The following is a 26,539-nucleotide window of genomic DNA, read 5'->3' as shown; positions in this document are numbered from 1 at the left end:
ACAGAATTGCCCAAATGGAGTGATGATGTAGTCAACAATCTGGACTTGTTGTCTCGGGGTCCCTGCAAAAATCTGCTATTTGCAACTCAATTGGTAAAAGAAAACATGGTTCTGGCTAATTTGGGTAAGCTGTTTACCAACCGACAAAATTAAATGACTTTCAGTTTACTTCTTTTTTCAGTTGAATGCATGACATTAGTTGTCCATTGACTTTGAATGTGTTTCCAATCCCATATGGTAAAGAAAGTATCTTTACGTTTTTATGTATCTTTCATTGTGCACTGTGTAAAGAAAAAAAGTGAAGATTGTGGAAGGGATTGCTGCACTTATTTTAAAAAAGCACGTTATCTAACACTCATCGTAAGAGCTGTCGACACTCTTTTTTGTTCGAGCAGGGGTGGAGGATACTACTGACAAACTGACACCTGGATGTGTGTACAAATGGAGATTTGGCCAGCAACAAGCAGGTGACTGGTCTGTGGAGTGGTAACCATTTGATGATGACAAAAGCCTTCTGTCTGCCAACAACTGTGTGTTTGGTTCCCAGATGTTTGGACAACTTGTGACTGTGTGTAATTAGTCAGAGGCTATTGGTAGTCAGAAGAAGTAGGTGCTGTCCTTCTGTCTGTGGAAAAAGGCATATTAAGCCTGAAGAAAGTCTATTTATTCTCTCCTCATCAGTCACTGTAAGCTATGGTACTTTACCAATAAGTCAGAGACATTACAATTGTAAATCTCTTGCCGTATGCCCCCTGTAAGCAAGTGAAAGAAAGAAGATTGAAGAGTAGCAGGTCCTTTAAAGTCAAAAATGATCATCTTTTCAAACTCTATAGACAGGGTTTGAACTCCCTTCTCTATCTTTCCCTCTGGCCATGATACTCATCTTTTGTATGTGTGTGTGATGGGGAATTTTCTGAGGGCTTAGCGTTTTAGCTGGTAGAATTGTATATTGACAAATCATTACTGTTAATCTGTAGCTAATATCTATTTATTTGTAATCAGCAGTAATTCTTGCTAAGTACAGAATCATGACTCATGCTTTCTGTCAACTTAAGTCTAAAAAGCAGGTAAATTGGAGAATTTTGCATACTTTTATGAAACATTTAATTTTTGGAACAACTGTGGAAATAGTATGGTTTTATTTCTAGAGTGCTACACCAGTGAGTCATAGCATCTCTTTTTAAAAATGGAGATATATTACCACTTCTTCAGTGTCATTGGGTCAAGCCCCCGGAATTCCCTTCCTAACTCCATTGTGGGTAAAAGGTAAGGTAAAGTTGCTGTAGTCCCAAAGGACCATAAGGTTGCCCTCTCATTAGAGAGAGTCAACTATTGGTGGTTTAATCTCGGGGTTACTATGCCTCAGGTGGGGGGAGAGATTGAGAAACAAAGTCCTTCAAGGTAACCTCAACTGGTGCAGGAATTGAACCCATGCTGCTGGCATTTCTCTAAATTGCAAATCAGCAATTGTCCAGAACAATTGAGCTAACCACAGCAAATGTTAAACAGCAGTTCAAGAAGGCAGCTCATCACACCTTCTCAAAGGCAATTAGGGATGATCAATAAACGCTGGTCAAGGGTGTGATGGTCCCATGGTATTTTTATTAGATTATTATTAGGAAACTCAGTTAATATTCTGAGGACACGAGTTCAAATCCCACCTTGGCAGATGGAATTTGAATTTTAAAAGAAGTATGAAATTAGGAATCTATTGATGACCATGTTGATTGTCAAAAAAACCCATCTGGTTCATTAATGTCCTTCAGGAAAGGAAATCTGCTGTCCACATGTCTAGCCTATATGTGACTCCAGATCCACAACAATTTGGTTGACTCTTAACTGTCCTCTGAGCAATTAGGGCTGAGCCAAAAATGCTGGCTAAGCCTGCAATGCCCTAGCCTTGTGAATTTAAGAAAACCCATTTCACACAAATCAATAAGGAAAAGGTTTCACTGATCTTTCTCCTTTATGACATAGTATTATTGTAAACCCAGCATGTGTCTGAAGATCTGAGGCTCCTCGATATTGCAGTTCAGTGCTTGCAGATTGGACATCTACTGATTGTAACCTTAGCAGGCAATCAGACAATATTGTACCTGCCATCCCTGTATTCAAGTTGCATTTATGAGACTATAGTCCAAGCTGACCCTTTTTGATTTCACCTGGAAATGTTGCCTTGCTTTATTGATTTGCATCCTTGATTTCCTGGCAATTTTCTCTCACAAATTATTCCTCTTTGTCAGGATATTTCTTTCCTTGGTGCTTTTTTCTTTGTTTCTGCTGCTGATTTGCAGTATATAGTATCAAGTATACTTTACAAGGGCTTTGTTATTTCCAGGGCCTAGGTCATGTTGGATAATTCATCCAACTTTATTATTATTTTGACCAATCTGAGACAGTGGAGAGGCTAACTAGCCCATTTCTGAGGGCAGTTCACGGTTTGAAGTTCCAACAGGCTGTGCATTCCTCCTGTCTCCCTTGTTGTCGCTGGACTTTATCCCTTTTCTCCTGTGGCACATAATTCCGAGATCTGTGTCATCTTCTCAGAACCACACATTATTATTTGCCTATTATCACCAGAACATAGAACGTAGAACATTACAGCGTTGTATAGGCCATTCAGCCCTCGATGTTGTGCCGACCTGTGGAACCAATCTGAAGCCTATCTATCTTATACTAATCCATTTTCACTAGGTGTATTAATCCAGAGACCCAGGCATGACAGATGGTGTAATTTGAATTCAATAAAAAAAATTCTGGGATTAAGAGTCTAATTAATGTCCATGAAGCCATTACTGATTGTTGAAAAAATCTATTTGGTTCACTAATGTCCATAAGGGAACAAAATCTGTCATCCTCATCTGGCCTACATGTGACCCACAGCAATGTGGTTGACTCTCAACTGCCCTCTGGGCAATTAGGGATGGGCAATAAATACTGGTCTGGCCAGTGATGTCCACAGCCTGTGAATGAATGAAGAAAATATATTTATCTAAGCCTGCCTCTAAATCTATTATCTTTAACAAAACTACTCAAATAACTCCACAGAAGACAGCATCCTGTCACCAAGTCACCCTTTATTTACACGTGGAAAGTTCCTGACACTGATCCAGCTCCCTCAGAGCCAGCTCTCAGAGTGACGGGATGTTAGACACTCCTGCTTTTATTTTTTAAATTTTCTTTTTTAAATTATATTAACCAGTACAAATTACAAACAGTTAACATGAACAACCATATACAAGAAACAACAATTTACAGGGGAAAGGAGCGGCAGAGGCAGACCCCAAACCCACTCCTGTTTTCCTATGTATGTCAAATTTCTCTGATTGGACCAGATTAATATCCCCAATCAGAAAACTTGTATTCTATGAGGTCCACCTGGCTGACCTCATTACAATCAATGCAACTCTTCTTTGTTTTTTCACTAGTTCAATCTTTGATCTTTAACCCATCATGACTTATGCTATTCTAAACATGCTGAAAATTCTCGCATTCAGTCTCCTGATTCCCACCAAACTGTCATTTCTTCCACTCTTCAATAATTACTTTGTTAGATCTCATACATTAGCCCAGAAACAAGAATAGAAGTTGGGGAACAGATAGAGAAATCGTTTGGAGCACTAACCTAACAACCAGGGAAATTCCCACTGGAAGAAAATTGACTTCCTCCAAGAAAATGAGCAGAGGATTGACATAATCAAAGTCTTTATTAAGGACCATTTTACAGGGCTGTAGGCATATTGCTGATGATAGCTGGACTCCCTCTAACAGGCTACCAGAGCTTAAAGCTCTAAGCTCCAGGAAGGGACCAGCAAGCAGAAAAGACAATGTGCATGGTCCTAAAAATGATCTCACCCCTGACCCCGAGAGGATTTTCTTGCAAGTAGTGAGGTATTCTGTCCTCAACTACGCAGAATTTTAATTTGTACTCATGTCTCCAAGGGCACCTCCTGGTGGTACTGCTAAGGCCATCAATGCTGCTGTCCTTTTGATTGGACTTCTGGAGGGATATGGGTCTGGGTGGGTTACTCTTCGGAGGGTCGGTGTGGACTTGTTGGGCTGAAGGGCATGTTTCCACATTGTAGGGAAGCTAATCTAATCTAAACCTAAACAGGAATCTGCATGGCATCTTCACTGGATTGTGGGCTAAAATCTTCCTGCAGCCACACCCCAGTGCAGCTTCACAATGTTCTCTAGCCTTATAACTTGACATGCATTCTCTCTTCCTTTGCTTTTATCCTACCAACTGTTTGATAGATATAGAAGAACAGGAGGAAGTTATTTAGTCCCTAGAACCTGCACACCAATCTGATTGGATCATCATTGAAATGATTTCTATCTCAAATCTATTTATTTGTCTTTGTTCTCTGCTTTGATACATTTTTCTCGAAATAAGTCGCTGAAAGCTAGTATGCAGGCACAGCAAGCTATTAGGAAAGCTATTGGATTGTTAGCCTTTATGACAAAAGAAGTTGAGTACAGGAGTAGTGAAGTCTTGTTTAAAATGTACTGAAGCTTGATTAGACTGCATCTCGAGTATTGGTTGCAGTTTTGATCTCCTTACTTCAGGAAGGATATTGTTACCATTAAGAGAGAGCAGCAAAGGTTCATCAGACTTTGTTCATAGAATGGCAGGACTGTCCTATGAAGTGAGATGAGGTAGTCTGGGCTAGTAACCTCTAGAGTTTTGAAGGTGAACTCCTTAAAGGTAGACCCAGGTAAGATATTTCCTCTGGTTGTGTAACTAATGGGCTCAATTTAAAAGTAAGGGAGATATCACTTAAGATATGGGGAAATTCTTTTTAAAACATTGTAAATCTTTGGAACTCTCTACTCCAGATTGCTGTGCAGGCTCAATCTTTGAGCATGTTGAAGGTAGAAATTGACATATTTCTGATACTAATGGCACGAAGGGTTAAAAGGATAGTATAGGTACAAGATATTGAAGTGTTAACTAGTGATGCAGGCCTGGTGGGCAGAATGCTATACTCACATTCCTGTCTTCCTGTATTCCCTTGATCTCAGTTGCATAAACCTCAACTGTGCCATCATTCACAGCTTTTTGGGATTTTACTCCTGAATGGTCTAGTTCTGTTTTTAAGACCATGTATATTCTTGTCTGTATTCCGCTACCAGAAGTAACATTTATTATGAATAAACCTAATTGGATTGCCTCTCACCCATCTAAACATAAGGCAATACAAACCAAATTTTGTAACTCCTGCCATAATTAATCTTATGTTCTTGTACCATTATGGTGAATCTGTGTTGCACTCCTTTGCAAGGCCAAAACAAAATGCTCAAAACTGAATGCAGTATGTCAGATATATTCAGGCCAAGGTTTTTGTGCTACCTTTCTGTCTGATATACATTCAATGGCAAAGATTGCTCATGGTTTTCCTTCTGTCTTTTCAAACTTCCCTTCAATTCCTCTACGTCTTTTTAAAACACGTTACCTCCACAAATCCTTCAACTATCTTTCCTAAGCCTCTGGTGGAGATGTGCCACCAATTTTTCTCCTTCGATAAATCCTTTCAATAGTTTTATGCTGTACAAATGCATCTTGTTAAACATCTATAAGGGTTTCGAGAGATGTGTTCATATCTGTTCCTTACTGTCTAAGAATGTTTCTCAATATTAAAATTGACTAGCTTTACTCTGTCATTAAAACTATTTTGTTATTGTTTCCATTACTTTGCATACATTTCAAATTGTAACTTAATATGAGCTAGTAGTGGTAATGGAAGAAAAGTCTGTTACTGCTTTTGCTCACCAGTTAGTCACATCTATATATTTGACACTAAGAGTAAAATATACCCAAGTGTATGTAGGTCAAGACTGCTATTCTATAATTCAGATATTACTTTTCATTTAAAACTGTAATAGCATGCTTCCTTTTGCTAGTGATGAAGGCTGAATTTTAAATGTTCATTCTTAAAAGCATTTTAATCCCTGAAACTTTTGACATGCAGAAGGATTAAATGATGGAAAAATATGAGTTTTGCTCGAATTATAACAGGATATACTTTGTGCAATCAATGCTATCAATGGTAAAATTTCAAGTGGATTATGAGACCTAGTATTTGACAATGTTTTGACAGATTGCTACACTAGATTTTTGACAGAAATTGTGCATGTGTGGTTAATTATGCATGAAAACAGTGAGTACATTTTTGTTTTAAAGGAAAGATATTCAAGTAAGAACAATTTATTCTTTAAAATGTATACTGTATGAAGGTGAATGTTTTTCCTTAGAGAACTGATTCCTTCCATGATTATTATTTTGGATTTTTTTTTAAGTTTAAAGAAATTACAATATCACTTCACCTAGACGTGTGTGTGTGTGTATGTGCACGCCTATGTAAGTAATGCCAAATGACAAACAGTGAGAACTCCAATTTATTTCACAAGCTAAAATAGCTGATGAGATACAAAGAATAAAGCCACAAGTGATTTGAGATATTCCTTACAAGTCAATACACTGAGCATTCTCTTGTTTCTCAATGTGTATTCTGTTTATAAAATATCTCCAAGGATAATTTTTTGTTGTAGTTTAAATAATTAAGTTTTATCGAGCCTAAGTAGGGATTACTGTAGGCTGTAATATTATCCATTGTGCCATACAAGTTACTTCTTGTCAGTAAGCACAACTGGGTGACAAATTCCAAATACCTTCAGCAAGAACTTATTAGTAATTTCATCAGATCTTCTCATATTCACTTGCTCCTTATTGCACTTGTGAATCAGAACATGAATAATTTGTTTTATAATTCAATAGGAAGATAGAAATACTCAGACATTTTTTAAAATTCACAATTTGCCACTCTGTAGAAAGAAAAGCCATTCTTTTAATTTCAATTCTGCAAACAGGCATTTTGCGATACTGTGAATATAGCAGACTAATAGAACTACTGAAAGTGGGAGATTCCTCTTTATTACAGTTTTATTAAACAATGTAATAAAATGCATATTTTACTTATATGCAACAATATTTTCTTTTGTATAAGGCAGGTCGATTGTTTCTTAATTGCGTAAACCTAATTTATTTCAGTGTGGTATATTTTGCACTGGTGAAATAAATCTGACTTATTTCTTCCACCAGTAAGTGATTTGGTTGCTGATAGGTCAAAGCCTTGGGAGATCATGATGCTTAATTGCAAGGTGAGGATGAACCATTTTGTCTTTTCCTGTTATCCATTTGTGCATGTTTACATGGAAGCTGAAGGTACTGGTTCAATCCACCATTTTGATTGTTATGTTATAGAATGCACAAAGCATTAGATGAGGAATGAATGGAATGTCATCATTCATTAGAGCTGAGTGATGGAGAACGGGCAAATTCTGGACACTTACCACCTGCAATCTCTACAATTAAAGAAGTGAATACAAACTGAAAATGTGCATTGTAAATCAATAAACAAATACAAAGTAACATTTGCTTGGAATTGTACTGCACAACTTAATTGAATGATTTAAGCTTAAGTTAGTCTGGATGCAAGACAAATCATAATTTGTTCATAAAATTGACAGAGAATGTTGAGAAGTATTATTCTAATATTTTGAACTAAATTGTATTTAGACATTAGTCTCACTTTTTGCTTCTTATGTCACTTTACCTCACTGGTACTGTTTTAAGATTTGTAATTGTCATGTCAACCTCTGTAAGGCAAGAAGAATAAAACTCTAGCTGTCCGCAAGGCAAGAATTTATCTGCAAATATATGTTTTATATTGCCAGTGATACTGTTCTTGCTGTGGAAAGAGAAATGTCACTGCTGCTTTTTGTTGACACTGCACTTTATGAGCAGATTGTTTGTGCTGAAGTGATGCAAAGGAGCCTGGCAAACAGAACTGAGGGTAAGTGACATGGATGTGCTCAGAACAGATCAGCTTGCCAAATACAACCAATTTTGTTGGCTTGGTTGAGCCAATACTGGACCAAACATTGAGGTCAAATGTTGAGCTGTGTAAAATCTAAAAAGTCACCGAAGATAATAATGTCAGGAATAGAAAATGATGCACTAGATTGCACTAAACATTGTGTACATGAAATGCCAAAGATCATTTTGACATAATAAAACAGAATGTTGTATTAGTTTTTAGAAGCTTAACTTGGGTTCTACTACAGATAAATCATTGCTGGATTGAAATACGTGATTAATTTCTGGAACCCTAAAAAAAGTGTTTTTAGATGAACAAAAATTATACAAAATTACTGGAAAAGTTAGGAATTACTAATGAAGATTAATTGAAACTTTAGTATGTGATGGTATTAAAATTATGTTTGGCATAGAGGACACCAGCATTAACTGATGCTATCACAAAATAATGAAAACAAATGACTATGAAGACTCTGAAACAAGAGAGTAAAGGGTAAAGGAAAGCAAAATCAGCTCCCAAATGTCATTGAAAAGAGAACTGAAATTTTGGGAGGGAACAGGGAACTTCAGTGATTATAAATGAATAGTACTCAAGAGTGCCGTTAACCTATGACAATATTCAGATGGCAAGCTTCATTTGGTTTATTTGTAAACTCAGCTTAAATTTCCGGATCTCGCTACAGTTGCCAAGACACCTTTCCTAACTATTATGTACTACTGACTTTTCGAGTAATTAGTTTTTTGAAAAAAATGACATTTATGAGAAGTCTGACATTTGTAACGTAGCATGTTTGGTACGGTTAATCTTTAACTTCATATTTTTCCTGTATTAAATCAGACAGAAAGGAGGAGCTGTGCTTTTGGATGTCAGTAATGTTTCTTTTATCTAGCAACAACCCACAACACTGGTGAAAATCAAGTCAGTCGACCTTTGTGAATGTAAGTTACCTGTTTCTGACATTCTGTTAGAAATCGGTTTGTGAAGCTACTGCAAAAAATACTGATTAAGCTCATGAAGTAAGGGATGGGTCCAATTAAAGTAGGCCATATTGAACTTTTGGATCACTTGAAAAGATGACACAAATGTCACTTTTGTTCAGTTTAGAGCTTGCACTAATGGAATACACTTCTCTCCAATCCCAGCCAGAAGACTGGCTTTTGCTTCTATTATGGCTGTCAAATACTTTAAAGTTGAGGATTGGGATAAACGTGAGGTGAGAGTATGCAGGCCATTACTGTCAGACAAAGATGGTATCTGAAAAAGAGGGCCTGTCCTACCACAGTACTGGGATGTGACTAACAGAGGAACTGTGTCTAAAGAGGTTGAGATTCTTTGCAGAAGCAATTAGTGAAATGTCTCAATTCAGAGCAGATTACTTGAGGATGCACCCTATAGTTAGAATTGATCTGTACATACCATAGTTGCAAAGGTCACAAAGGCAGTGAAATCTTGCATTGCCTTACCTGAAGTATCTTCAAGAGATCTGGCACAAATTAATCATTACATTCTATCCAATCATATTAAAGATGTGACTGCTACCATTAAGTGCCTAACAAACATTGGTGTAAGTTTATGTTGTCGCTAAGTTCAAGCTTTAGTTGGCTTTGATTTCACTCAAGTGGCAATTACCCATAGTGAATTCTATATCAGTCACAAATGTTACCAGTCATTAAATGGGTAGGTTCAGGAAACCTTGACATTGAATTTGAAGTATCTGTGTGGGCAGAGAACAAACCATTCAAACGTTAAGAGTCTGAGGCCCAGAAGATTTTTAGATCACAAGAAATAAGAACAGGACCAGGTTATTTGGCCCCTCAAGCCTGCTCTGCCATTCAATGGGATCATGACTGATCCAACATTTCTCCCATGCATTTTCCTCATTACTCTTGATTCCCCAAGAATCTATCTACCTCAACCTAAACACACAAGGGCTCTACCCCCACAGCTCTCTGTGGCACGGACTTCCAAAGGCTCACACCCTTTTGAATAATATTTAATTCCCATCTGAAACAAGCAGCATTGTTAATACATGGGCAAAGAAGCATTAGCAATGAGTGAGCTATTTTTCTTCTATTGTCACATTGATCTTCCTTACTAATAGCTGAATGTGCTGTAAGTAATATGAATTGGATTGCATTCGAAAATTAATCATTGAAGAAACTTGCTACACTCTTTTAAAATTGTTTTAAAATGTTCCTACACCTGATCTTCCACTCTCATATTCATATGCTCCTGATCAGTGGCATGTGTAAAAGGGATGGTTTCAGAGAAAGAAATGTGTTTAAACAGTGATTTGGAAAGCCATACATTTCCAAATGGAGATGTGCAGTCAGGCTTTCTAATATCAGGCATAGGGTGCTAGCCTGAATTCTACCGTCCTGTCTCAAAAATGTTCGCCTTTGGCCTTAGTACAAGATCCTCGAGTTAAAGTGTTAATCCTTGTAAAACATACACATATTATGGTGTAGCCAGGTGTAGCTAATTGTTACCCTCGTAACTGTTCAAACATAAGGCTTTTTAAAATTGAAGAACAAAAGCAGATTGATGTATCATCATTCTTAGACAGATAACCTTTAACAAGGCCTTGACAGAATTATTATCACACGTGTTGTCTCCTTCCAGTGATTTAGACACTGGAAAGAAAAATCGGAGAAGTGTGTTTTTTGTCAAACTAATTAAAATCTGGCATTATAGTTTCTGACACATGTCTGTGACTGCTGCCTTTGAAAATGATCCATACCACCTAGGTCATCATGCCACATGAAGTGGGAATACCTATGTGATATTTTAAGATATTTAATGACATTTAAGGCCAGGTTTCGCTCACTAAAGCAGAACTTTTAAGAAGGTTAAAGGACATTTTGCAGAGCTTTTGAAGATGATTAGGTGGTCAGACAGCTCAAGTAAGTCTACAAAATATGAGAAAGAGTTATGAATGTAAAGTTGGAAGATTTAAGAAAGGTTAAATTGTGTTTATAGATCAAAACAGGAATAGCAATGCACAGCTTTATGGCAACCCTTGTAGTTCATGAAGTCTGCACTATTGTAAGCAGAGCATACAATCTATGATGTTTGGGGATTCTTGCAATCTCTGCAAATTCTAGGATCTTTTCCACGGCTTATAGGTGCCCATGTAGAAAGTGAGGAAAGAATTTATAATAGTATAGTCTGCTATCGTGTAGCACAGACTTGTTGGTATTACTGGTAGCCAGATGCAATAAAGCCTGAACGGAACAGGATAATTCCTCACAAAACAAAGTAGCAGGTTACATAAGGCAAGCCGCTCACTGAAATAACTGGTTCAGAGTGACTGAGGGCACTATCTTCCACATTAGGCAGCTAATCTGTACAATGCTGGCAAAAATGCCGAGAGACGCATGCTAACACTTAAGGAAGCCAACTGGATCGGATAATTTAGTAGATGTTGGTTACCAACATCTACTGCCCCAGCCCTGACCAAGGACCCCAGAATATCATAGGCTAAAAACTTGGAGTGCCAGTCAATACGAATTCAGCAGAACTACAGAGGAGGCAATGGTACAGCACTTCCCAGACTCCCAAGATGGAGGAGCAACCCAAGGACAAAGCTAAGTGTGAATCAAAGATCTTGTGAATGGGTGGGGGTTAATTACAGAAAGAGGGAAGACATGTGAACTGAAAGCAAGACTGTTTGGGGTATTGTGGAGAGGGGCTGAAACTGCCATTAGCTATTTTCCTGCCCCAGTGCAAGCTCTAAAGCACACAATTGAGTGCAAATTGAGGGACCGATCCCTGCCAACTGACTGGCAGACTTCACTAGCTCACCACGCAGGTAGGGTCCTGGGAGTTTCCAATGTGGAGCTAAGAAAGTCTGACCTAGGAGGGAACAGGCCTTCAACTGATCATTAATCAATTTCTCCAAGCTCCTAAATAGGACAGGTCACATTCACAGGAAGGTCACCAGCAGGCCTTCCACCAGGAACCCACATTGACAATGATGGGAAGCATTGGGCATCTACTCAGATAATAACACTTAATTTTGCAGGATTCATGTCTCTTTCCATACCTGATCTAGGCAGAGCATTTCATCCACAGAAATGTAACATCCTCACAGCAGACAACGGGGTGGCACGGTGGCTCAGTGATTAGCACTGCTGCCTCATAGTGCCAGGGACCCAAGTTCGATTCCAGCCTCGGGCGACTGTCTGCGTGGAGTTTGCACATTCTCCCCGGGTGCTCCGGTTTCCTCCCACAATCCAAAGATGTGTAGGTCAGGCGAATTGGCCATGCTAAATTGCCCATAGTGTTAGGTGTAAATATTAGTCAGGGGTAAATATAGGGTAGGGGAATGGAGGCTGGGTGGTTTCTCTTTGGAGGGTTAGTGTGGACTTGTTGGGCCAAATGGCTTGTTTCCTCACTGTAGGCAATCAAATCTAATTTAATTAACTGACCCACACACTTATCCAGAACTCTAAGTGTACTTTGCCAAGGAGTTAGCTTAATGAAAGAGGAGCTGGAAAATAAGTGCAATTTGAGAATGGGGTTTGTTGTAGCCATTCTAAGGAGGGAAGACAACATTACTTGCAGACTTGAAAAGATATAAGACATGTTAAACTGAAGACAATGCTTGTGCAAGAGATAAAGGGGAACAAGATGGTGGTTGGGGGTTGGGGGTTTGGAGTTGGGGACAGGGGAGGGGGCAATGGACTGAGGTCTCTTGGGTGAAGAGGAAATCTAACCTATGGAGGAAGCACATGAATCCAGAGAAAAAGTGATGAAGCAGCTCAGCACCAAGCCCATCAAATCAAGTGCCATACTACATGACCAGATGCAAGAAGAATCCCCGTCTTTGGTATTCCAGTGGGGCAGACGTGTAAACTACAATTATAAATACAAAGCCACTCAACCACCTGAAACAATCCCAAACCTGAGAGAAAGTGAGGACTGCAGATGCTGGAGAGTCAGAGTTGAAAAATGTGGACCTGGAAAAATACAGTAGGTCAGGCAGCATCTGAGGACCCGTAAAATCAACGCTTCAGGCCTAGTGGGCTTATGGCTGAGACGTCAACTCTCCTGCTCCTCGGATGTTGCCTGATCTGCTGTGCATTTTCAGCACCATAGTTTTCAACTCCCATAATCTCAAACCTGTCCAGTATTTTTGATACAGGCCAAATTGCACCAGATTGCACAGTTCTCTCACCACCTATACCAAAGCCGACAGATACAGAACTCCTGGGACAAATCCAAATAAGTGCACTGCTGTGAGTGTTAGTGGTTGTTAGTTGGACACATTGTACCTGTGCTGAGATGTAAGCTGTATGTCATCCTGTTTCTTCCTATATTATCCACAGTATCATTTCTGTTGTTAGTATGCCCAAAGTTGATGCAAAATATAACAATAGCAAAACTTGCAGCCCAGAGGCCTGCCTTCAGATAATTGTTTTTTCTGAAGAAGAGGAGAGAAGGTACAAAGATATGGTAGCACAAGTATATAAGAACCTGGAAGAGATAATATTAGTAAATGTCTTACAACACTCACAATGATGATGTCATGTGGATTTGGAGGGGTAATAGCTTAGGATACTGAAGGAATAAGATCTCTCATTCAAGTCCTCTTCTTTGTCTTTATCATATCAATGTAACTTGTACTTAATCACTAACCTACAGCAAACTATACGTTATTTAAAGCAAAACCTCTCCCCAGTAGACCAGAAAGTTATTTTCCTCTGCCACACCAGACCCTATAACTCACCCATCTAAGAGACAGTAATCATACCGCATGGTGAACAATAATGCAGACAGCTTCATGTATTACCAATTTCTGTGCTGAAGATTCCATTTAGTTGCTTCAAGCTGACAACAGTGACAGTATGAAGATTTCAGGAACAGCTTTAAGAATCCTCCTCACACAGACTGTAGCAGGAAAAGAAGGTGAACACGCAAGGACCCTATAGAAGAGACTCTCGTGGAAAAATTCAATTAGGCACAATCTACAGTCAGCTTCAGACCTGGTAAGAGATACGCAGCAGCAGGAGAGTTGGGAGCTCTCTGGAGCTGGAGTATTAGCCATTTTAAGGCAGTTAAATATTGCATCGAATGCTGGTAATCTGAGCGAGCAGATTTGAGTTAGGCTTCAGCCGGTGGCTGAACAGATTACAGAGGCTCCATGAGCAAAATTGCATTCCCTAATGGGCAAGAGAAAACTTTTTGAAATGATACACAATAACAGCTGTATAGCTAGAAATAAAGGAAAATGCTCACATTTCAATTCAAGCATCACCATCTTAGTGAGTGGGCATCATGAAGCACAACTACCGTAAAGAAAATCAAGGGCCACAGAAGGCTTTTCAAATCAAAGTTAGAAACCCAAAGACTGTCAAAGCCAGAATTAAAGTGATAAAGCGACAGATACAAAGTCTAGGCAGACAAGGTCTAACCGAAGAAGAAAGTGAAGAGACAATAATTAAAGCTGCAGAAAATGCGGGAAATACATTGTTAACATCATGGTAAAGGCAGGAGGCATTTATTTAAGCTGCAGGTAGCACAAATCTTTCAGAAAACAAAGTGAAATGAATGGACATTATTATCAGAACCCAGATGGCAAGAATCAACTACAAAAAGCCATCGTTAAAATGGGCATTGTCATTAAAGCTACAGGCAATGGAATTCATTCAGTAAAACTGTCAAGGAAAAGGAAATGATTTATTTGGGCTGCCAATAGTGGGAAAACAGATCTATATTTAAGCCTTGTCTGAAAGGAACTGGTAAAGTTTGAATTATTTGTTCATCCTCTGGATTGAAAAGTGTTTTAACACATGCATTCTTTCAACTTAAGGCAACAGTTTAATGTGTGCTGTGGTTTACTTGTGTGCTGCTTACTAGATATTTAGAGAAACAGCCAAGCAAATCTTTCAAGAAGACAAGAGTCATAGTTTGTTGCCCTGATTAATGGAAACAATTGGCAATGAAAGGATTAGCCTGCATCTGTGTTAATCATTGCCTAGTAACCCTTTTCTGTTTAGAATTCTGGTTTACAGACCCAAGAGTCCATTGTTTTATCCAAGAAAGCATCCATCCTCTGTTTTAGCACTGTACTGTCCTCCAAACAATAGTTAGGCGAGAGTGAATGTAGTGCAATGTTTTTTGGATGACATAGCTGTCTTTGTTGAACATTTGGCAGTGTTTCAATGTAATGTAAGTCTGAGGTTTGCCAAAGTACTTGACAGTGAGTTGAGACTATGAATATAAGTTGTGTTTCAAGACTTATGAAGACAGTTAGTGGGTGAGTGATAGGAGTTCAATATATTTGCAGTATGTACAGTTAATGGTGTAATCAGTGGAATAATATGTTCAAAAATACAGTCAATGGATTTGATCTTTCAGGTAAAGTCTTCGAACCTCCTTTGGCCCAGCATCCAGAAACTTGGGGCTTACATCCTAGTCAAGATCAGAGTGGTGCTGGAAAAGCACAGCAGGTCAGGGAGCATCCAAGGAGCAGGAACATTGATGTTCCAGGCAAAAGCCCATTCCTCTTTTGCCTGGAACATCAATGTTCCTGCTCCTCGGATGCTGCCTGACCTGTTGTGCTTTTCCATCACCACTCTGATTTTGACTCTAATCTCCAGCATCTGCAGTACCCACTTTCGCTTACATTCTAGCACTGTCTACAATAGCTGTCATTCCCATTGTATTTATGGTGTTCGTCTGCAATACCTATATCCACTGGGTATTGAACCTCTCTCTTTCTGTTAGCTTCCTGTACCAAGAACTCCCAGGCTGTGCTGGGGAATCTTGAAATCCAATCTCTGCTATATTATTGTATTTCTGTGTCTTTCTCAGGTCAAACTCAATATACAATGAATTCCAGAACTTACTCCTGTCATATTCTAGGTTCAGTTGCCCACCATTACAACATAGTGACATCACTGAGCATTTTTCCAATTATAATGACTCCAGCCAATGGCATCTCCCTTCTAAGAAGTACAGGTTTGCTTCATGTAGCTTAAGCTAACTTGAATTCACATTGACCTCTCAATATCTTGCACCCACAATTCATACATACAAACACTCAACCACAGGCATACTGCAATCAGTAAATGAGCATGCAGCACAATGTTTGTGTACTGCGACATTGGAACGTATGGGTGTGAGTTAATTATGCTTGGCAATCTCTGCACCTGTTTGCAGCTCTTATCCAATTTTTTTTCCCATCATGCCTTCAGAAACAACGAGACTGGGCAGAAAATTGGGAAGAAAGAAAGAGACTTATTTGCTGTTCATTAAGGGCTCAAACTGATGATCACAGCTCCATTATGGCATCACAGAGCTCCTTAGTGGAAACTAAAGCTTTGCAAAGTCCAGATTTTCATATATTGTTCATTTTATATGAATAATTCTTTCATGAGAAAGCTCTAATAGCTGACATGCATATAACCCCAGGGTTACTGTCTACAAGATGATAGAATGCTTTTGTCAGTATAATTGAATGAAACTAAATTTATTAGCTCCTTTGAATAATTTTTAAAAATCTTCCATGGAATTAATTTCTTTAAAAAATAAAATTGCATAATAGTGCTTTGGCTCTAGTAAAGCTGAACAGGCAGCTAATGTCACTCCATTAGGTTCTCATAATACCATGGTTTAACATGACATATGAATGGTGTGTGTGAGTAGCATATATATATTTTTTGAGATGTTTATCCAATTATATTGCCTATCAGTGTAGGTGCTCCCATAGATTAAGAAGAACGAATGTACCCAGCAGGCAATAAACTGAAGTCATTCATTCTTTGTACAGTTAAGTGGGTTTGGCTAAGCAAACTTCCACTTGTGATACTTAATGTCACCTTTCAATTGATTGTTTGACAGATCATTTAGAGAAGTGTGATACAAGGACTTCACTGTGTATCCAATATCTTTATGTCCTTTCTTTTCTCATGAAACCAACTCAAGGGTAAATTTATTGTTTATAACCACACTGTACATGGAATAGGAGTTAATTGTTTTTCTTTTTTTATGCATTCACAAGTATTCAACGTTTCTGTCTGTGTAGTTGCTAGGAGCTTTAGGGAGTGTGTTCATACAGAAATAGAGCTACCTGAAAAGCCAGAATAAGATTGTAATCTAAACAGATGAGCAGGCATAAAACAGGAAGTTGCAGGAAATGCCCATCTGGGCTGGCAGTGTCTGTGGAGCGAGAAACAAAATTAATGCTTTGAGCTCAGTATAGCACCTCTTCAGAAAACCTCTGGAATCTTCTGATCAGATTCAAAGATGATTCAAAACATTAACACTGTTTTTCTCTGTACAGGCGCTGTCAGGCATGTTGAGTAGTGGCAGCTCTCTCTGATTCCAGTTCAAATTTCAAACATCCACCGTATTTTCTTTTATTTTAGTTGAGTAGATCCTTGAGTGTTTTGAGGTGGGATTTTCCATTCTGGGAGGGGCTGCGCTCGGACGCAGGAAGGACACGTAATTAGCAGAGTGGTGATGAAGCCAATTCCTGCTGCGTCGGGTTGGCTGGCAGCTCTTGCTGAATGAGATATTCACTACCAGGCTCCTAATTCTAGGGGAAAGCCAGTCAGTTGCCTGACCTCTGCCTGGCTGCTGTCTGCTATGGAGGGTTTACCATGGAAGAGGACCCATGAATTTCTGTCAGCCTCTTCAGCTGCCTCCTGAGACTCCTGCTGCTTTAACAAAACTCTGCCCACAATTGCTTACAGTCATATTGAGTTGAGAGTGTGGTGCTGGAAAAGCGCAGCCGGTCAGGCAACATCCAAGGAGCAAGAGAATCGAAGTTTCGGGCATGAGCCTTTCATCAGGAAAGGCCTTGAATTCCTGATGAAGGGCTCATGCCCAAAACATCAATTCTCCTGCTCCTCAGATGCTGCCTGACCTGCTGTGCTATTCCAGCACCATCCTTTCGACTCTGATCTCCAGCATCTGCAGTCCTCAGTTTCTGACAGTCATATTGAGCCAATTCAGCTGTGAAATGCATCATTTCTGTTAAAAATGGAAGGAATGCATAAAACATATCAATCAAAATCAAGAAATAAATATACACAGACACTTATGAGAATAGAAAAGTGGGTCTTTCACTATCCAGTCCATCCTCTCAGTGAGTTGTTTAATTGTCCAATTGTCCAATTATTCATAAATGGATGTGGCAGGACTGCAAAGCTTAGATCTGATCCATTGTTGTGGAATCGGTTAGTTCTGTCTATCCCTCACGGATTATGCTTTTTGGCACACATATTGTCCGGTGTTGTAGCTTCACCAGCTTGAAACCTCCTTTTTAGTTTTGCTTGGTGCTGCTGCTGCACTTTTCACTGAGCCACGGTTGATCCCTTGGCTTAATGGTAATGGTAGAGTGAGGGGAAAGCCAGGCCACAAGGTTGTAGATTGTGTTGGAGTATGATTCTGCTGCTGATGGTCCACAGTACTACATAGATGCCCAGTCTTAAGTTGCTCGATCTGTTTGAGGTCTATTTCATTCAGCACAGTGATAGTGCCACACAGCACAAGGACTGTCTCCACAAGGATTGTGCAGAGGTCACTCATGTCAATGCTGTCATGGTCAGATGCAGCTGAGGCAGGCAGATCAGTGAGTATGAGGTCAACTGTGTTTTTCTCTCTTGGTGGTTCCCTCACCACCTGCTACAGACGCAGTATAGCAACTATATCCTTTAGGACTCAACCAGCTTGATCTGTTACGGTGCTGCAGATTCACTCTTGGTGATAAGCATTGAAGTCTCTCACACAGAGTACATTCTGTGCCCTCGTCACCATCAGTGCTTCCTTCATATGGTGTTCAACATGAAAGAGTATTGATTCATCTATTGAAGAAGGAGCGGTACATGGTAATCAGTAGATTAGAGCATATTTGACCTCCTGTCATGACACTTCATGGTCTGGATCCAAAGTTGAGGACTCCCAGATAACTCCCCTCCCTAACTGTACACTAATGTGTGGCTAACTGCTGGATCCATCCTGTGATGGGATGGTGTGTCTGGGACATTGACTGAAAGGTTTGTGAGTTTGACTATTTCAGTGTTGCTTATGTAATTTGTGAAACAATTCTTCCAATTTTGACACTAGCCCCTAAATGTTAGTAAGGAGGACTGTTACGACACGGCGCTGAACCCCTCTGCTAATTAAACCAAACACCCAGAAAAGCCCACCTCTCCTCGTAATCTGTTAAAAAATGAGAATTCCCAAATTCCACTATTTAAAGAAAAAAATATCAATTTATTCTTTAACACTAAAAGTGAACATTAAACAACAACCATTTAGAACTCTAAGCCTCATTTCTCTTGACTGCTTGTTATCTACTCCAGCTCTATAGCTATCTATTATTGCAATAACCACCCATATTAAAATTTTTCATCAACTTAAGTTTCTAAACCAGACAACAGGGGACTCGGCAAGATGGTGGTGATTCTGTAGCACTGACGTGGATGGCTCTGCCTAATAGCCAAGGCATATTGGTGTTTTTTGTCATCCTTGGCCAACTTATGTGGAGGAAGTATTAGTTTAAAACCTTACAGAACACATATTTGTTAATATTTGGGAATGGGAAGGATGCCAAAAGGAAAAGGAGCAAGTGAACAGCAGCAGGGAGGACACTCTCCTGCAGCACCAGGCATACCAGAGGCCACAGCAGCAGCGTCTCTCAAATGCCCGGGCGACCTGACAGACTCACAGGAATTGACGGCAGTGATAGCGAGACTTATCTCAAAGATTGGGCTGCTATTGAGGAGATCCATGCCCAGGTCCAACCCATTGCATCCATGTTGCAGAAGCATCAATGGCAGGTCTAGGGCCTCAGGGAGCAGATGGAGGAGGTGGAGGGTTGAACCAAGGCCTCTGAAGCGGTGATCAAGTCCTCATCCGGTCGGATCCAGGTACTGGAGTGGGAGGTGCAGGCCTTACAAGAGCTGGTCTACGACCTCAAAAATCGAGGTCGGAGGACAAATCTTCAGGTTGTCGGGCTCCCAGAGGGTGAGGAAAGTGGGTAGCCAGTCAACTTCTCTGAAAACTGACTGCCACAATTCCTAGGCCTTCAACTCGAGCCCAGATTGAAAGGGCCAATTGGATTCCAGTACACAGGTCTGGGCCGGTACAGCACCCCCGCTTAGTTCTAGTGTACTTCCTCACATACAGTGACAAGCAAAAGGTGATAGAAGCCTCCAGATCACTAGGAAAAGACCCACAAGCACTGCTGCACAAGGGGTAAAAATCGTGTTTTTTCCGGGATTTCTCTGCAGTTGTAATTCGAAAGAGGAAGTCCTTCGATGAAGTTAAAAAGAGGCCGCGGAACCTGGGTATCCAGTACTCCATGAGGTACCCCGCAGTGCTCCGTTTCAGCCACGAGGACTCAGTTTATACGTTTGACTCAGCAGATAAAGCTTAGAACTTCATAGACACTTTAAAATAGACTGACTGGTCTGAAGAATGTTCATCTTTTTTTACTTCTTACCCTGTGTTTTCCCTATTCCCCCCCCTTTATTTTTTCCTTCTCTTTCCCTAATAATTTTAAAAAATCTTGGAATATGTTGTTCTTATTGTATTTTTATAACTGAATTTTATCATGGGAAATTTGTGGGTGAGCTCTGTTGCCTCCCTTTTTTTGGTTCTCTTTCTTTATTAGTCACAAGTAGGGGTGACTTGGAGCTGGGGATGGGTGGAGTGCCTATCCTGACTTTGTCTTTATTTGTTGACTAAGGATCATCTCTGTGTTTAGTATTTTTTGCCTAAGGCTGGGGCACAGTCCAGACTTCCTTGGAGGGAAGTGAGGGGGGAGGTGTGGGCGCAAGTTTTGCATTTCTTGCGGTTGCAGGGGAAGGTGCCGGGAGTGGAGGTTGGGTTGGTAGGGGGTGTGGACCTGACGAGGGAGTCGCGGAGGGTGTGGGCTTTCCACTCTGCCAAGAACCTGGACCTCCCAGGGGTAACCTTGGAACAGTTCTCTCTCCTTAATGCCCCTTTGACAATTCAGGAAATGCAGGAAGCAGCTAGGCAACTTCAGAATGGGAAAGCGCCTGGCCCTGATGGTCTCCCAGGTAAGTTTTATAAGGAGTTTTGGGGGATTCTGTCAGGGCCGATGTTGGAGATGTACAATCACTCCTATATGCATGAATGCTTACCACCATCCTTGAGAGAAGCTAATATTTCCCTCATTCTTAAGAAGTGGAAGGTTCCTGAGAATTGTGCTTCATACAGGGCCATCTCTCTATTAAATTCAGATTTCCAGATACTGTCTAAGATCTTGGTGCTGAGACTGGAGAAGGTGTTGCCCCATATTGTCAAAGAGGACCAGACAGGTTTTATAAGGGACCGTAGGTCTTCTTATAATATTAGAAGGTTGCTGAATATGGTCCAAGTATGTCAGCAATGATCGATTCAGGGGTTAGTGATTTCCGTAGATGCAGACAGAAAAAGCATTTGACCGGGTGGAATGGCCATATCACTTTTATGTCTTGGGTTGGGTGGGATCTTTGCTCAGTGGTGGAGGTTTTATATCGCCATCCTCTGGCTGTGGTCATCGCCAATGGGGTGAAGTCTGAGAACTTTAGGATTAGTAAGGTTGGTCATCAAGGCTGTCCCCTTTCACCGTTGTTATTTACATTGGTGATAGAGCCACTCGCAAAGCTCAGAATGTCCACATAACTGCTCTGGAAGTGAGATTGAGGGTACTCAAGATTACACTGTATGCGAATGATGTCCTTCTGTTTTTAATCAAACCCGATGACCCCCCTACCCTATCTGATACAATGTATTCATTTGGGGCTACTTCAGGATGTAAGATCAACTTTGGAGGTTATGCCTTTGGGGAACTTCAAGGAAGTATCAGAGGCTGAAGGTGGCCCTAGGTTCCCTTTTAAATGGTCGTGGGTGGGGTTCTAATACCTAGACATTTTTATTAACCCCATGTTTTGTCAGTTACTTCAGACTAACTTTGCTCACTTGCTCGACAATATTAGGCAGGATCTCCAGAGATGGGAGAATCTTCCAATTTCATGGTTGGGCCAAATAGCCCTCATTAAGATGAATGTCCTTCCCCGTTTGCTTTATCCCATGCGTATGCTCCCTACACTGTTTCCCAGGTCAACGCTGCGGAAGCTTATGGATTGATTTAGTTCCTTTGTCTGGCATCGTGGGCGGCCCGTCATCAAACTTACTAAATTGCAGTTGTGTCAAGGATGGGGAGGAGTTGATTTCCCAGACATCAGGAGGTATCAATTGAGTTCCCTGCTGTCCTTTGTATGCGATTAGGCAGGTAACGATCCGGGCTCAATATGGCTGGATAGCGAGGCTTCCCAGGCAAAGTGCCCTCTTATTAACCTGTTGTTCATGAATCAGGTGAAAACAGTTATGGACCACTGCCGAATTAGTACAGTCAAGGCATGGTGTGCCAGGGTTCCGACCAGGGATAATGAACTCAGGCAGCAAGAGGAGTTTCCAGTTCAGGAGACTTATTTGAGGGGGAGGTTATGATGTCTTTTGAGCAATTGAGCCACAAATACAAGCTGCCTAGCAAAGATCTTTTCCATTTTTTTCAGGTTAAGGATTTCATCCAGAAGAAGACTATATTTCTCACTAAGCTCTATAAGTCCGAAAAAGAAAGGTAGTTGCTATGTTCCACCCTTTTGGTTAGTGCCCTCTATCGCCTGCTGAATGGCAGGGACAGGCTGGAAAAATAACTGGTTACATGAGGTCTGGGAACAAGAGCTAAGTGTGGAGATCTCTTCTGAAATGTGGGAGGACATATGGGAGAACATGCGAAAGATCTCAATCTGTAATAGGATATGCGTTATGCAGTTAAAATTTCTGCACAGGGTTCATGTTTTAAAAAGGGGCATCTTCAATGTGCCCCAAATGTAAAATAAGTGTAGGTACTCTTACCCATTGCTTCTGGACATGCCACAGGCTCCATATTTATTGGAACGCTGTGGCGGGAGAGATAGCGGGGATATTAAGGAGAGAAGTTAAAGTAGACCCAATATCTCTACTCCAAGGCTTTTGAATTTATCTTTTGATGGGCATGAAAAGAAACTATTTAATATTCTTACTTACTGTACATTGAAGAATATCCTGATGAATTAGGTGTCTGAGAACCCACTGGGTTGCTGGGACAGCAGAAATTAATTATGGAGCACATTCCTGTGAATATTTTTCACAAACATGGTGCACCACACAACAGACCTTTTTTATAAGATATGACAACCCTTTTGAGTTATTTGGATACAGATTTGTCTGCTATCTTAACTCAGGCATTTGTTTAACCAGGATGGTTAGGTTTGCTGAGCCCTGGGCCCTGGAGGGGGTCTCCTGAGTTAATATAGATATATATACAACATACCCATTCTTTTGATTGGGAGCTTTGTGCTGAGCATTGCTATTCAGTGTTTTTGAGTGATCTTTTGTTCTTTTTGGTTTTATTAGTCACTTATTTATTGGCGTTGTTTTGCACAGTGTTAGGTTTTGTTTTGTATTATAGGGTAGGTTAGTAGTTAGTAGACAGTAGTATTGTAATTTGTGTTTTTCTTTATTATACTGGTATTTGTTATTTGTTATATTTTCAATAACTTTATATTTTTGTAAGGTCAATTTTTTTTCTTGCTAATAAACATATTTAGAAACATAAACCAGACAGCAGCAGTTGCCTCTGGTGTCCTCCTTCCTCAGGCTGTAAATCTCCCTGGGTCATCTTCAGTCTTGTGCTGCAAAGATGTTTCATATGAAAAAGGTACATTTGATAGACAGTGTTTTGCTTGCAGTTACTCTGGTGATGGCTGTTGGTTGCTTTTGCTAACTAACTCTCTTTATACCCCAAACATTGGATCATCTCATTGGTTTGATGTTGGCAAAACAGTAAAATGCAAATTCAATTGGGTTTTAGTATCTTGGAGCATAATTTAAACTGTTGGTTAAATTCGAACTGTTGTGAAAACATAGCAACCAAAACTCAGGTACTTGTTTCACAGCCAAATGTCACATATTTTCAATTTTCCAGTACACTCTGAGACTGCTAGTCAGTCTCATGACAAGCGCCTGCAAGCTCTCAGATCAAAACCGCTTTCACTCTCTTAAAGGTAGAGTACATGCCTTCAACTTCATAACAGGAGTTTGTAGGTTTGCCAGAACTGAGTTTACTGTTATCATTTCTAATGTTTAGGTTGAAACCAGGTGCTCTTCCCAGTTTCATTCCATTATCTGAGACATTTTACAGTTTGATATGTTTGCTCGGCCATTTCAGAAGGCACGTAAGACTCAGTCATATTCTTGTAAGTCTGAAATATTAGCTTAGACCAAATCATGTGAGGGCTGTGTACCAAGGTATAGTGAGCAAGATGGGTTTTAATGAGAATTGACAATAATGTCATGGTGATCATTTGATTGTTTATTTTCTCATTCAGATTTCATCATCTGTCATGTGGGGTTTCAACCTGTGCCCCAGAACATTATCTGGATCTCTGGATGACTAGTCCCTTGATAGTATCACTACACCATCACTTCTCCTGAATCTTCTACCATCAACATCCTTGAAATTATTATTATTCAGAAACTTAATAGATCAGCCTTATAAATATCGAAGCTATCAGTGCAGGTCAGAGGCTAGGAGTTCTGTGATGAGCTCTCTTCCTCACTTCTGAAAAATGAGCTCTCTTCCTCACTTTGTCCAGCATCTACAAGGCATGAGACTGGAGTGTGATAGAATATTGAACACTTGACTGGATAAGTGCAGCTCCAATAGCATTCAAGAAGATCAACAGCATCTAGGATATAGCAGCTTAATAGAACAGTACCCCATAAGAAGCACATAATGAATTGCATCCTTCAACACCGGTGCAGCTTTCATGCCTGCAAGAAACAAGAGCAACAGAAGCATATGAATATTACAATCTGCAAGTTTCTCCTCCAAATCACAAATGATCCTGAGTTAAAGCGATATCACTTTTCTGTCCCATCCTTTATTCACCTCTGTGTGTGGCCAAACTACAGAGCTTTGATCTGATCTATTGGATGGGGATCACTTAGCTCTGTTCTTAGCCTACTGTTTGTGCTATTTAGCCTGTTAGTGAGCCAATCAAGAAAATTGCATGAGACAATCAAGATAGCTCCAGGAGACCATGTTTACCAAAGATCTATAACCAGATGAACTTATCTTAAACTGTGCAACTGAAATAAGTAACCTGCTTAAGCCCTGCATTATTAAGAAGGGAACTTTAAAAAAGGCAAACTATAATTCTTCTTATCATTTTCAGTATCTATTTTTAGAATTCAAAATCTCCCCATGAGGACCAAACCTGGAGACCTCACAAGTCAAGTGGGATGGTGTTTATATGATCAAAGTTTAAGCTCTAGGTTTTATGCTTGATTACCTCTAGTGATATTTTGGAGACCATAAAAATAACAAAATACTGAGGGATTAACTGAATCTGAAATAGAAACAGAAATTAAATAAACTTTCAGCAGTTTGGCAGAAAATCTAATATTTCAGGTCACTATTAGAAACATTGAGCCTTGATATTTACATGATGATGAGAAAGTATAGATGGGGTCTAACACTGGACAGAGTCTCAAACGGGTCTGAGAGATGTGGGTGATGGTAAGATTTATGACAGAATCAGACAAGAAGTCCAGCAAGGTCATCTTGATGTCAGAAATATCTCGCCTTTTTTTTATGCTTCTGAAAAGCAGCACTGCAGGATTATTGCTCCAGCAGTAACAAGTTGCCAATTAAGGGGGATTATTGCTTGTTAAATGCCTTGTTCAACACACCTCATTAATATTTAACTTCCTATCTTACTAACCTCACCAAACAAACTAAATGTCAAGAAAATGTGACATGGACACCAGTGCAGGTAACTGGTGAATCCAGCTCACCACTTGCCCCAAAGGATCTCCATGTTGACACTGGCACCAACATCTCAGGGCACGTTCTACGCTCCCTGACCACTTCCACAGATATTGACATTTGATCTGTGCTAACTTTAGAGTAAAGGGAAGACCTTTCAGAATAGAGATGAGGACAAACTTCTTCAGCCAGACAGTGGTGAATATATGGAATTTATTGCCACAGAAGGCAGTGGAGGCCAGGTCATTGAGTATATTTAAGACAGAGGGAGGTAGTTTCTTGATTGTTATGGGGATCAAAGATTTCAGGGAAAAGATGGGAGAATGAGGTTGAGAAACTTATCAGCCATGATTGAATGGCAGAGCAGACTCCATGGCCAATTGGCCTAATTTCTGCTCCAATGTCTTACGGTCTTATGGTCTCTAAGAACCTTCATGACACATCTCCAATCCAGGATACTTTTGCACTTCACTGCTACACCTTGGGCTATGATCAGCAACTATCAGTGTAAAGCTGTAGCAAGGACTCCGTGCACTCAGGGATAAGCACTCAGCTCATGGACTGAACCAAGCTGCATCTCCAGATTCTTTGCTCGCTATCATAGCAAACTGAGTCTACCACCATCTTGTACCATCCCTGGCTTGCATTGCATTTTTGTGCATTCCACCCTCAGCCAGAGATGTCGGGCTCTTGTTATTTTTGTTGTGCCTTGCTGTTGGCATAAATACAAAGCCAAGAAACTTGTGGTTGTCAGCCGCTCTCACTTAAGTCATGGGAGGATAGCCTTTGGTCAGGGGGTCCCAGCACAGTAAATCAAGGTCAG

General features: G+C 40.2%; 1 long non-coding RNA gene across 1 annotated transcript; it reads left to right on the top strand.

Moving 5' to 3' along the window:
- Window positions 1-7,772: 7,772 nt before the first annotated feature.
- LOC122560956 lies at window positions 7,773-24,430 on the top strand. The gene is made up of 3 exons (XR_006314859.1): window positions 7,773-7,856; window positions 8,718-8,818; window positions 24,275-24,430. It is a non-coding gene; the product is annotated as an uncharacterized LOC122560956 (long non-coding RNA).
- The last annotated feature ends 2,109 nt before the right edge of the window (window positions 24,431-26,539 follow it).

The sequence above is a fragment of the Chiloscyllium plagiosum genome, chromosome 22 (assembly GCF_004010195.1).
Source record: "Chiloscyllium plagiosum isolate BGI_BamShark_2017 chromosome 22, ASM401019v2, whole genome shotgun sequence".
NCBI lineage: Eukaryota > Metazoa > Chordata > Chondrichthyes > Orectolobiformes > Hemiscylliidae > Chiloscyllium > Chiloscyllium plagiosum.
This window is presented reverse-complemented; position numbering and strand designations above follow the sequence as displayed.